At 40.0% G+C, this 8,271-nt stretch overlaps 1 long non-coding RNA gene across 1 annotated transcript; it reads right to left on the bottom strand.

The window, feature by feature from the left end:
* Nucleotides 1–1,884: 1,884 nt before the first annotated feature.
* On the bottom strand, nt 1,885–3,304 carry LOC140587012 (uncharacterized). The gene is made up of 5 exons (XR_011988774.1): nt 3,218–3,304; nt 2,783–2,849; nt 2,413–2,567; nt 2,190–2,300; nt 1,885–2,008 (listed from the first exon to the last, which is right to left on the bottom strand). It is a non-coding gene; the product is annotated as an uncharacterized lncRNA (long non-coding RNA).
* Nucleotides 3,305–8,271: the final 4,967 nt, after the last annotated feature.

The raw sequence follows: 8,271 nt of genomic DNA, 5'->3' as shown, positions 1-8,271 counted from the left end.
TGATTCGAGCTTTGTGACATGGTGCATTATCCTGCTGGAAGTAGCCATCAGAGGATGGGTACATGGTGGTCATAAAGGGATGGACATGGTCAGAAACAATGCTCAGGTAGGCCGTGGCATTTAAACGATGCCCAATTGGCACTAAGGGGCCTAAAGTGTGCCAAGAAAACATCCCCCACACCATTACACCACCACCAGCAGCCTGCACAGTGGTAACAAGGCATGATGGATCCATGTTCTCATTCTGTTTACGCCAAATTCTGACTCTACCATTTGAATGTCTCAACAGAAATCGAGACTCATCAGACCAGGCAACATTTTTCCAGTCTTCAACTGTCCAATTTTGGTGAGCTCGTGCAAATTGTAGCCTCTTTTTCCTATTTGTAGTGGAGATGAGTGGTACCCGGTGGGGTCTTCTGCTGTTGTAGCCCATCCGCCTCAAGGTTGTGCGTGTTGTGGCTTCACAAATGCTTTGCTGCATACCTCGGTTGTAACGAGTGGTTATTTCAGCCAACCACTCAGTTGGTTTTTGGACTTTCAGTTGCTCTTCTATCAGCTTGAATCAGTCGGACCATTCTCCTCTGACCTCTAGCATCAACAAGGCATTTTCGCCCAACGGGACTGCCGCATACTGGATGTTTTTCCCTTTGCACACCATTCTTTGTAAACCCTAGAAATGGTTGTGCGTGAAAATCCCAGTAACTGAGCAGATTGTGAAATACTCAGACCGGCCCGTCTGGCACCAACAACTATGCCACGCTCAAAATTGCTTAAATCACCTTTCTTTCCCATTCTGACATTCAGTTTGGAGTTCAGGAGATTGTCTTGACCAGGACCACACCCCTAAATGCATTGAAGCAACTGCCATGTGATTGGTTGATTAGATAATTGCATTAATGAGAAATTGAACAGGTGTTCCTAATAATCCTTTAGGTGAGCATATATGCTATGTCTAGATCTCCTGGGGAAATCAAGAGTGTTGCCCACAAACATTGTTCAGCTTTTGGCCTAACATGGTCCTTGCGTGTTTTAAAGTTGCGTGAAGTGGAGTGAGGAGCATTCTGAACATCAAACTATTTTAAGATAAATTGTCTGTAACAGGAAATTTAGTTTCTCAATTTATTTCTTATATATTATTTTGTTAATTATTGAGTTCAAAGTTTTGTAGTAAATGGTGATATTGTCATCAATTTGGTGATAATGCGAGCCAAACATTTCTCGAAAATGACATTTGCATACAGTAAGTAAAACATTCTGAAATCATATTTCTATTTTATTCTGCTGCTGCTTACATGTTTACATCTCTGTCTCTCTCGCTCTCTCTCTCCAGGACAGTGAAAGTAGGACTATTTACCCTTGTTTATGTAGCTGTAGGATGGCCATAATATAGTTTCAATCCGATATCGATGTAATGCTTGTCTGTGATGATTGGTTAACATATTGATTGGTGTATTAATATAGCCGGAAAGTAATAAAACCCATTGCAATCAAGTATACAGTGCCTTATAAAAGTATTCGGTTATCATAATTTTACTCAATTACAAAGGATAGTTAAACGTTTTCCAAATGAGCATTTTATTGCATTTCCAAAGGCACTGTAACTTATTTCTGTGCCAACATTAAAATTAAATAAACTTATGATTTAATGTCGATATGAGATGACAAATTATTCACAAATGATACAGAGGTGCCACTCATTTCCACATACAGTAACTCATCACAATTGGGTGCCACTGTGCTTTTTAATGAAAAGCTGATAAAACTTAAAATGTGGTTCGGTCATGTGTGTAGTCTGTGTGTAGACAAGGAAACAGAGGCATAGTAGCTGTTATTTTTTTATTCCAAAGTCATCCAATTTGCTATTTTCCTTACATACCCACCCATTCACTCACTCACTCACTGACCCACCCACCCATTCACACACCCAAGTCTTCCGTAAGGTGTTTGCAGAACTCGCTGCAGAACCCAGGCTGTGTGAAGTTCCCTCGTCTTCCACGCCCAATGTAGCCTATGGGACAATAAATAATAAGCAAGCATACTTAGTATCAAAACAGAGCAACAATGTTTTTCATTGCATACTTTCAAGAAAATATTCAGGACCTGACACACAATAAATTGTTCTGGTGACTTTCTTTTTGCAACCACTGACTTCAGCAACAATTGTCAACATTCTTACACAGTATGCATACCTGGTAAGCTGTTCTTATAAGTCTCTAGACAGTGCTGGCAGCATTCCAGGCGATACAATCGTCGGAATTGTGCTTGATAGGCCGCACTGTACAGTTTCCATGGGACTACACCTGTAGGTTTCAAATTTAAGAATGATTCATTAGAGTAAAATCCCTTGTTAATGGGAATACAAACATCCTAACTCAAAGGGTATTCAAATATCATAATATGTTTTATACCTACTGTCAAGCCACTGAAAATGCGCTCGGGCACGGAATGTTTCCCTTCCGACTAAGTCCCAAAAAAAGGTGACAAACAAGTGACAGCTTTAAAAAAGCTTTGTCACCCTCGAACAGGACTACTTCTAAAAGGATATCCTCCAGGACGTCGAGGGGGATCTGTGAAAGAAATCATACAAGCACGCAAATATTATTTTACAATAGTTCTGTAATATAACAAAAACAGACAAAAATAGCATGACTTCTACATTCCAACTCCAACTGCTTAAAATGAAGCTCATTGTTTTCACATTTTTGTAGGGTACAGCACAGTAAGCACAGAGAAAAAAAGAGAAAAACAGCAGGTTCAGCTGTAAGATCAGCTACATAAATACCTGTTCAATGGAGATGGAACCCATTCCTCCTCCTCTACCATCTGTGCTTTCAACACATTGAATTTTCCTAAAAGAAATTATATTGTCACAACTATTGTAAAACTATGACATATTGTAATGGTATCACATAGAGTTGACTCCACCTGAGGGCACAGGTGTAAAACAATTTGATCACGTTGGGCACCAGACCTGGAAAAAGGCAGTCATGATACTACCAGCTTGTCAGACTGAAAGGCTTATATGCATATGGGTCAGAACAATGCATCAGAGTGATAAATATTACAGCATCAACTTTGTAAGGTGTATCAATCCCCACTAGGGTTGTAACGGTATACCGGTATGGCGGTTTATTGTGATATTGACATGTACGATTATCATATCATGCACATTTGCCTATCCGCGGTTTGGAAAAAAAAAAAAGAAACCAGATCTCACCTGCGCTGCTGTGTATATGGAACTTCTTTCCGCTTTACTGCTTAGACTCCACCCATAAATGCACAGCGGCGAAAATGTCCGATAGTGGCTGCAAATTCTAATCTCTATTTCCTGCCGAAAAAAAAATTAAAATCTGCAGTATGGGAATATTTTGGGTATCCGAAAAATGATCGTGGGGTGGATATCCAGTTTGCAAGAAATGTGGACGAACAGTGGCCGCAAAAGGAGGAAATACGTCGAACATGTTCTCCCATATTCGCGAACACCATCCCTCCGTGAAGATAAAGGTAAGTTCCATTTATAACTTAAAGCCGTATTATTTCTGTGATGCAGAGGGAATCCCGGAATCCAGTCATGTAATTGGAGTCAATTACAGTATAATTCAGATGCCACGTAAAATGTCCGATTTGATAGATAGATGGATGAATAAATCAAAATATAGCTGTGCAGCAAATTAAATCGCGATGTGCGTCTGTGAATATACAGCGCAAAAAGGCTGCCGCTTGCTCATTAACCAACTACCCCCCCCCCCCCCCCCCCCCCCCCCCCCCACACCACACACACACACACACACACACACAGCGGCACAGATGATTATTTTGTCCTCCAGGTTCGTGTGCCGCCCCCCATAGAATCCCTCCCGGCGCCCTCCCAACTTCATCCCTTATCGTCTCCGCTCGCCCATCCTCTAGAAAAACGCTTTATTTAGATTATTTTTGTTTTCCTCCAAGTTCGTGTGCCGCCCCCCACGTGACATGAAAAAGTGCCGCCCCGGGCGGCTGCCCCGTTCGCCCATGCCTAAAACCGCCACTGCATGATGGTCATGGTTTTTAAAGCGTCTGCTGTCTCATTCACTATGTGAAGACGTGAACACATGAACATATCCAGAGCTACTCTCAAGAGAACACTTAATGATCACTTTATAATTTTATTTAAAAGAATAATCATCAAATACACTAACTGAAAACTCATAGGTGTTTAGTACAAGTGGACACATTCTCTCACCTCAGCGGTCAAGATTGAGCCCTGAAAATCTCAACATGCTTACATTTCTTCATCATAATCTGACCTGAAAAAAAGCAAAGAAATGCATGCTGCTATGATAATCTCAGGAAAATATTAACAAACATGACCCTGCACATATTGCTCTCCCATATATGCTGTTAAAGAGGAAGGACAGTTTGATTTATTCTTGTCTAATATAAAGAGAAATAACTTATTCCTTATTTTGTTCAAATGGGAGATGCGCAGCTTTATTTTATTTATTTTTCCCCCAAAAGTTAGACTCATACTTCCATAAGTTTTTTTTATTTTCATTAAAAAAAAGTTTGTTACAATAAACCATGTTCATCCAAAAACCATATCTCTTTTTATTCATTTAAGGGTCATTGTAGCTGATGATTATACTAATAATAATGATAGTTTAATACCGTATACCACGAAACCGTGATATTTTCTGAGACGATTATCATACCGTGAAAATCTCATACCGTTACAACCCTAATCCCCACCTTCAGATCAGATCACTAAGACCAATTAATCTGACTCCATTAAATTATGCTGCTGTTTGTAATAGGGTCAGTGGTGGCCTAATGGATAGGGAAGTGCACTTGTAATCGAAAGGTGCCACTGAAGTACCCTGAGCAAGGTACCACCCCCAAGCACTGCTCTCCTCTGCAATGTCATGGTGTCATATAGGTTAAATGCAGAGTACACATTTTGTTGTTGTGCACTGTGTGCTGTGGTGTGTCAATGACAACTAATCACTTCACTTATATGCCATGCACTACGAGGCATCACAGAAAATATTTAAAAAGTATGACACAAAAGGAATTGTATTACTGATTAATGAATAGTTTGTTTCCAAGTTATAAATAATATAATAACCGATACATTAGATGTTAAAAGTTATAACACCCATAAACAATGACAACTGTATTACATGAAATGGTTGCCAATTGTTAAATGGTTTCCAAATTTGCGACTAAGAGAGCCCATGCGGCAATCAATCAAATGAGTCAATCAATATATAAACAAACAAACAAATACGGAGGAACAAAACATAAAACATGCACCTCTGAGTCTCTGATTTCCGATCGGGCACTTGTGTGCTCCAGATGTGGTAGTCCCCAGCAGTCATCACTGCACACTGGTAGATCTCCTGTCATACATATCAGACCATGCATGAAAATATTAACCAAATAAGTGTTTCACCACATTTCTGTGATACTGAGCCATCTTATGAAGCATATAACACTTTCTTAGGGTGGCTGAAGGTTGGTATACATTTAGCTGCAGATCAAGTACCCACTGCAAACATACATAAGTATACATATTCTAAAAAACATGGATGTGTTAAGGTTTTTATTAAGTTGTACAACCAGGCCCTCAAAAAATATATATTGTCTTCATACCAGGGGATGCTGCAGTTGTCATACCATGAGCTGGTGCTGCTGTTGTTGTTTGTGCTTGTTCGGCTGGTGCTTCAGCTGGTGCTGCAAAAAAGCACATTTTAAACCAAATGATTTAGAATGAGTTAAATCGGTTGTACTGCATGCATTTCTCATCAACGCTATGCTGTCTAGCATTTCTGACAGATTTGTAAGTTATAGCTTTATGATCTTTCAAATTGCAAAATAAACATGAGGAATCACCTACAATTAAAAGACAAATATAACTTCACGGCACCGGACAGCAAAATTACATAAACATGACATAAACATGACATTACCACTAATAATTTAGAATGAGGGTGGAATACATACCCAAAACTGTCTGACCATTGGAATTTAACTGTATGTCCACTCCTTTGCCCAATCTCTTCTTCATGCTTTCTATGGTTCTTGAATTTCTAGCATTGTTGTAGTGACACAAAATATTTCGCATCAAAAAGACATGCGATGAGGGAGTCATCATGTTGAGAAAATGATTGTTTTTCCTCATTCCAGCAAAGAGCTGTTCAGCACACGGGCTGTTGATCCAACCACGTAACTCTGGGACCAGTTCCACCTTTCGCAAGACATCCCTGGCATCTTTTGAGTTTGCCTCATGAAATCTATCATAAAGAGCATAATGCTCAGACGATCCAGTTATAGGGTGGCCATTTTCATCAGGAACTGGCTTCTTGGTGACTAGCCATGGCAAGCTCACTTTTATCTGTCCAGTAGTGGCACATCTGATGTTATCTTCAGTAGGCTCAAGTAACCTACCCCCATGAGGTTTGAAGGGTAATGATTCTGGATCTCTTAGGTTGGTATGTGTTGCCAACCCTCTCGCAAAATCATATAATACAATGTTTGGAAAATGTTTCATCGACAATAAAAGGTCAGCAAAGTCCCGGGGGCTCTCAGCCCTTATGTTGAACTTAACACCATACACCACAGCACAAGGACAGGTGACCACAGCCCATCCACCTGTTTAAGGAAACTGTAAATCAGAGTGCAACCATTCCAAGTAATGAAACTAAGAACTGTCTGTAAAAACGGTCTCTCAGTAATAGAACACAACTTACCAGAAGCTCCCCAGATCTGTGAAAACACCTTATCATAACTCGCTCTGTTCTTCATTTCTTGTTGAAGTCTCGTTACCAGGTCCATCCGTGAGCCTTTGGGGTCTATGCCACACTGTCGGCACAGAGCACGCACAGCTTCCATCTATAATGAACATTAGTATAGTTGGTCTGGCGTGGTTCAAAAACACACATCTTTGACAAAACTGACAAAAATTGACTTAAGTTCAGTACCTTGAGCTTAAGAAGTTCATCAGTCAGTCGGTCCTCTGTGAGGTTAAACTCAGATTCCTCCTTTGCACTACAAGCAGAATACACTTCTTTGTATTCAGTGTTGAGTACAACATCCCTATCTCTTGTGTGAGGACCAATCCACGGAGCCCAACTATGGTAACTGGGATGGACGACAAATGGGTTTGACTTGTTGCCTTTAAATGATGTTAGAAAATATTATTAACATAACAGTACATTATTCCACGATAAACAAAGTAAATGCTAGAATACTGTCATCCCACCTAGAACATTGTGCGGACTGTACTTACTTGGGACCAACCCACGGCTGATCATTTCAAGGGAAACCATCTCCCAGAAATTTTCAACACTTACCTTTCCATCAAAAGTCTGAGATGGTTCCTCAATGCTGCTCACTAAGGAAAGCAAGACTTAAGTAAGCATGTTCCAAACAGTCATAGCTGGATATGTGGTGCTTGAAACAATGTAAGACTAAGAAAATGAATAAATGTGTTCACTTACCAGGCATGCTAAAAACGCCCTTCTCATGAAGGTCCATCACAACAGATACTGGATGATAACCACACGATACACAAGCATATGTGTAACCGAGGTCTGACAGTGCTTCAAAGCTTAAATAAGCCTGCAGGACCCTTTCCCTGGATGGATAGGTTTTACCAGAGGTCTTCTCCAACACATCCATGGCACTCCCTACTGCCTGATGAGTCTGTGAAATTGATGTATGACATTTAAAGGCTTTACAATATATTATTTTGATAAAGTATTCGTAATTGTTTTAAATGATTAAAACAACAGAACATGGTTCCTACCTGAAGTGTATTGCGTAGAAAATGGCACATGTATATGGACAGAAGTGTGTGGTCATCGAAATTGTGGACACCATCAGTCCACTCCTGGTATCGATATGCCATACCACACCTGTAGCACCATTTTCTGTACACTGAAATTCCTAATGGACACAAGCACCAGTAAATGTTACACATTTATCTTTCACCATTTTACACTGTGACATGTCTCTATACTTTGCACAGTACTAAAAGCCAGTGTATGAAATTATCTCAGTAAGCATACAAGTGTGAATTGCTGGGAAGGAGGCTAAGCTGCTGATAGTGGAAGTCATGGCTACACTGACATTTACAGTACATGTAGTGAGTAATGAAATGTTAAAATATCGATAATAAATATTTAAATAAAGAGAGAACATACCTTCTATGACATCAGTGATTGTTAGGATTTTAGCCTTAGATGTAATCAGCACAGGTTCGCTTAGAGGAGTGGGCTCTAAACATTCTGA

This window comes from Paramormyrops kingsleyae, unplaced genomic scaffold, assembly GCF_048594095.1.
Source record: "Paramormyrops kingsleyae isolate MSU_618 unplaced genomic scaffold, PKINGS_0.4 ups123, whole genome shotgun sequence".
Taxonomy (NCBI): domain Eukaryota; kingdom Metazoa; phylum Chordata; class Actinopteri; order Osteoglossiformes; family Mormyridae; genus Paramormyrops; species Paramormyrops kingsleyae.
This window is presented reverse-complemented; position numbering and strand designations above follow the sequence as displayed.